The sequence below is a fragment of the Mastomys coucha genome, unplaced genomic scaffold, assembly GCF_008632895.1.
Source record: "Mastomys coucha isolate ucsf_1 unplaced genomic scaffold, UCSF_Mcou_1 pScaffold6, whole genome shotgun sequence".
In the NCBI taxonomy this organism is placed as follows: domain Eukaryota; kingdom Metazoa; phylum Chordata; class Mammalia; order Rodentia; family Muridae; genus Mastomys; species Mastomys coucha.
The window spans coordinates 92,616,866-92,622,420 of NW_022196912.1; the positions used below are offsets into that span (position 1 = coordinate 92,616,866).

At 38.6% G+C, this 5,555-nt stretch overlaps 1 long non-coding RNA gene across 1 annotated transcript in view; it reads right to left on the reverse strand.

Annotated features, from left to right (window-relative positions):
• Positions 1-1,471: 1,471 nt before the first annotated feature.
• The window catches only part of LOC116079877, an 8,011-nt gene continuing 3,927 nt past the window's right edge, over positions 1,472-5,555 (reverse strand). Inside the window, exon 3 of the long non-coding RNA XR_004114185.1 lies at positions 1,472-2,146. This is a non-coding gene — a long non-coding RNA (uncharacterized LOC116079877). The remainder of the gene's footprint in view (positions 2,147-5,555) is intronic.

Consider the following 5,555-nt stretch of genomic DNA (forward strand, 5'->3'; position numbering starts at 1 on the left):
ATAGCTAATCATCTGGGCACACATGGCAAGGAACGCTGAAGCATTGTCTATATATGATTATGAGCATAAGGAAATACACTTGTTGGTATACATTAGATTGCTAAATGTATATCTAAATGGAGCAGGTGCCTCATGTACATGCAGATAGGAGAATAGGAGGGTACTTAAGCTAAGGAAAGGAACACAGGCACACTTAGGAGTCTTCCTGATTTGTGACTTGCTTTTTCCTCCCACAAGTTTTCATGCTCTTCCTTTCCAAACTGGGTCTGGCAGAAGTGGCTGTGGAAATATGGGTGAAAGCTAACCACTGAGTATCAAATGAAGTTATAAACCTGAAAAAGAAAAAGGAAATCCTCCCTCCTGAGAAATGTTCATGGTATAGGACAGTTTGAGGGAAGGGAGGGAGGGAGGAAGGAAGAAGGGATAAAGAAAGGTGATGAATTATCCAGTCATTTATGATTTTTTAAAACAAAAATCCAAAGAATGTTTACTGTAAGGAAATTAATATCAAACACAGTTAAAGGCTAGCAGTCTTTTGTATATCACAGACACTGGGAAACATTTGATGAATGGATAAATGCTCAATAGTGTCCCATGTATGATGCATTCATAGATTTGGATTTTCAAGGAGCTATTTGCTATTCTATGACAGTTCCTGTGGTTACACTCACCAGTGCTTTTTGGCTAGGGATGATCTGATTAAAAGTCTGTGTACACTTCAGTTATTCTGTTCATTGACCAGACAACTAGAGTAATGCTCAGTATGAAAATGATAGACAACCATCCCTGTGTATCAGATTAGCACGCGCGCGCGCGCGCGTGTGTGTGTGTGTGTGTGTGTGTGTGTAGCTGGGGAATCCATATTTTTACAAGCATTCCAGGGGATTTTTATGCCCATTAAGGCTTCAGATCTTGTGCTCTAGGCACTCTTAGCTACCACAGTGCCATCTTTTACAATTAACTCCATTCAAACAAAACAAACTAAGGTTTTTATTATTTATAATATGTAAAAGAAAAGCAAGCCCCATTGTCTGACCTTCCTTTGTTTCAATGCCAGCATCTAAAAAACCTAATTCATGTGAACTTTCTAATGTATGGCTAGAACTTCCCATGAATCCATTGAACTTGGCAGGAACTAAGTCAAATGACCTATATCTCTTTCATGGCAGCTTCGTGTACTGTTGACCTGCCCAGGGGCAAGAATTTCAAGTCTTTTCTCATCCTTAAACAAATTTCAAAAAAAAAAACCCAAGTCAATAAATATATCAAACATGAACAAGCATGGAGGATAATATAACAGCCACCAAGCTCTCACCACACAGCTTTGACCAGTCTTAACATGTTGCTACTCATTCTTCAACTATATTTCTTCATAAATAAAACATTATAGGAAAATTTATGTAGACATCTCCAACCCATTCTTCTTTTCTCCTTTCCCAAAGAAACCGCTGTATTGAATTCAGCCATTTTATTCCCAAATATATTTATATTTATTGTATGATGTGTGCATACACAATTTGCCTAGATGTGGTTTTAGCCTTATAGAAATGGTATCATACAGTATGCATTTCTCTCTTCTTTTCCCATTCTACCATCTTTTTTTTATAATACCATGCAGCCACTTTTTTATTGTTATTTATTTACTTTACATTCTGACTGTAGCTTCCCTTCCCTCATCTCCCCACTACTCCACTGAACCCTTCTCCCCTTTTGGTCAGAAAAAGGGAGGACTCCCATGGATATCAAACAGCCTTTGCATATCAAGTTGCAGGAAGATTAGGCTTATCTTCTGTTGAGGCTGGATGACGCAGCTCAGTTAGGAGAAACGGATCCAAAGGCAGGCAGTGTAGTCAGAGACAGCTCCTGCCCACTGCATAGCTGCAGAACTGGTACATATATGCAGAGGCCCTAGGTCTATCCTACGCATGCTCTCTGGTTGGCAGTTCAGTCTTTTAGTGTTCCTGGGAGCCTAGGTTAATTGATTCTATAGGTTTTCCTGGGATGTCCTGGACCCTTCTGGCGCCTTCCTTCTCCTCTTCCACAGGATTCTTCAAGCTCCCCTTAATGTTTGGCTGAGGGTCTAAACATCAGGTTCCATCAGATGCTGGACGAAGCCTCTCTAATGACAGTTCTGCTAGGTGCCTGTCTGCAGGTATAGCAGAACGGCATTAGTGTTGGGGAGGGCTCTCTCTCATGGCATGAGTCTCAAGCTGGGCCAGTCACTGGTTGGCCCTTCCCACAAATTCTGCTCCATCTTTTACCCCAGCACATATGAAAGGCAGGTCAAAATTTGGGTCTAAGGATTTATGGGTGGGTTGGTGTCTCAATCAATCCCTCCATTGGAAGTCATGCCTGATTATAGGAGATGGCAGGTTCAGGATCCATATCCCCCAGTGCTGGAAGTCGTAGCTAGGATTACCCTCAGATTCCTGGGAGTTTCCATTGCCCTAGGTTTCTAGCTCTTCCCAGAGATGTTCTCCTCCAGTGCAGTTGTCTCTCTTAGGACCCTCTCCCTCTGTCCTCCTCTCACCTCATCCTTCCTGTTCTCATCCAGAACCGTCCTCCCATCCAGTCCCTTCCCTCTGTTTACCCTCAATGTTTAATCTATTTCCCTGTCTTAGTGAGACTCAAGCATCCCCCAACTTGGGTACTCCTTGTTGCTTAGCTTCTCTGAGTCTGTGGTTTATAGCATAGTTATGACTTTATGACTAATATCCACTTATAAGTGAGTACATGCCATGTTTATTTTTCTGGATCTGGGTTACCTCACTCAGGATGTTTTTTTTTTCCTAGTTCCATCCATTTGCTTTCAAATTTCATGATATCATTGTTTTTCATGGCTGAGTAATACTCCATTGTATAAATGTACCACACTTATTTTCCCATTCTTTGGTTGAGAAATATCTAGGTTGTTTCTAGTTTCTGTCTATTATGAACAAAGCTGCTATGCACATAGTTGAGCAAGTGTCCTTCTGGTATGGTGGAACATCTTTTGGGAATATGCCCAGAAGTAGTATAGCTGGGTCTTGCAGTAGATCTATTCCCATTTGACTGAGAAACTAACAAATTTGTACTACAAGGTTGTGGTACTCACCAGCAATGGAGGAATGCTTCCCTTGCTCCACATCCTTACCAGCATGAACTGTCCCTGAATTTCTGATCATAGCCATTCTGATAGGTATAAGATGGAATCTCAGAGTCATTTTTGATTTGCATTTTCCCAATGACAAATGATGTTGAACATTTCTTTATATGCTTCTTGGCCATTAGAGACTTCTCTGTTTAGAATTTTGCTTAGATCTGTATCCCATTTTTTAATTGAATTATTTGGTTTGTTGATGCCTGGTTTCTTGAGTTCTTCATATATTTTGGAAATCAGCTCCCTGTTGGATATAGGGTTGGTAAACATCTTTTCCATCCTGTCAGCTGCTGTTTTGTCCTTATGACAGTGTCCTTCACCTTACAGAAGCTCTTCAGTTTCATGAGGTCCCATTTATTAATTGTTTATCTTAGTGCCTGAGCTATTGGTATTCTGTTTAAAAAGTTGTCTCCTGTGGCAATGTATTCAAGGCTATTCCCCACTTCTCTTCTATTAGATTTAGTATATACAGTTTCATGTTGAAGTCTTTGATTCACTTGGACTTAAGTTATATGCAGGGTGATAAATATGGGTTTATTTGCATTCCTCTACATGGAGACATCCAGTAAGACCAGCAACATTTGTTGAAGATGAAGGGGTGTTGGATTTTGTCAAAGAATTTTTTACCATCTACTGAGATTATAAGGTTTTTTTGTTTTTTTAATTTCATTTAGTTTATATGGAGGATTACATTGATAGATTTTTGTATGTTGAACCATCCCTGCATCTCTGGGATGAAGCCTACTTGATTAAGGTGAATAAAATAATGTTGTTGATATGTTATTGGGTTTGGTTTGTGAGCATTTAATTGAGTATTTTTGCAGCAATGGCCTGAAATTCTCTTTCTTGGTTGAGTCTTTGTGTGGCTTAAGTGTCAGGGTGACTGTGGCCTCATAAAATGAATTTGACAGTGTTCCTTCTGTTTCTAGTTTGTGGAATAATTTGTGAAATATTGGCATTAGCTCTTCTTTGTAGTTCTGATAGAATTTTGCACAAAACCATCTGGCCCTGGGCTGTTTTTCATTGGGAGACTTTTGATGACTGCTCCTATTTCCTTAGGGGTTATAGGTCTACTTAAATTGTTTATTTGATCCTGATTTAACTTTAGCAAATGACATCTATTGAGAAAATTGTCCTTTTCATTTAGATTTTTCAATCTTGTGGAGAACAGGTTTTTGAGGTAACACTTGATGATTCTTGGAGGTCCTCGGTGTCTATTGTTATGTCCCTCTTTTCATTTCTGCTTTTGTTGATTTGGGTACTCTCTGCCTTTTAGTTAGTTTGGCTAAGGATTTGTCTATCTTATTGATTTTCTCAAAGAACCAACTCTTTGTTTCCTTAATTCTTTGTATTGTTCTCTTTGCTTCTAATTTATTGATTTCAGACCAGAGTTTATTTCCTGACATTTATTCCTCTTGGGTGTGTTTGCTTCTTTTTATTCTAGAGCTTTCAGATGTGCTGTTGTTAGTATGAAATCTCACTAATTTCCTTATGAAGGCACATAGTGCTATGAACTTTTCTCTTAGTACTGCTTTCATTTTTTGTCTCATAAGTTTGAGCACGGTGTGTCTTCATTTTCATTTGATTCTAGAAAGTCTTTAATTTCTTAATTTCTTCCTTGACCCAGTGGTCACTGATTAGAGGGCTGTTCAGTTTCTACGTATTTGTAGGCTTTCTGTTGTTTCTGTTGTTGAAGTCCAGCTTTAATACATGGTGATAAGATACAGGGAGTTATTTCAATTTTCTTGTATCTGTTGAGACTTGCTCTGTGGCCAAGTATGTGGTTAATTTTGGGGAAGGTTATGTGATGTGCTAAGGAGACGGTATATTCTTTTGTGTTTGGGTGAAATGTTCTGTACGTATCTATTAGGTCTATTTAAGTCACAGTGTCTGTTATTTTCATTATTTCTCTGTTTAGTTTCTCTTTGGATGACCTGTCCATTGGTGAAAGTGAGGTGCTGAAGTTTCATACTATTACTGTGTGGGATTCAATATGTTATTTAAGCTTAGTAATGTTATTTTACAAATATGGCTACCCTTCATATGGGGCATAGGTATTCAGAATTGAGATGTCATTTTGGTGAATTTTTCCTTTGATGAGTATGAAATGCTTGGTTAATTTTGGTTAGATGTGTATTTTATTAGATTTTAAAATAGCTACTCCAGCTTGCTTCTTGGGTCTGCTTGCTTGGAAACTCTTTTCCTAGCCCTTTACTCTGAGGTAATGCTTATCTTTCATGTTGATGTATGTTTCTTGTATGTAGCAGAATGATAGACCCATTCTTCTTCATTCATGCTGATAGCCTGTGTCTTTTTATTGGGAAATTGAGTTCATTGAAGTTGAGAGATATTAAAGATAAATGATTGTTAAATCCTGTTATTTTGATGGTGATGGTGGTAGTGGTGGTGGTGTGTG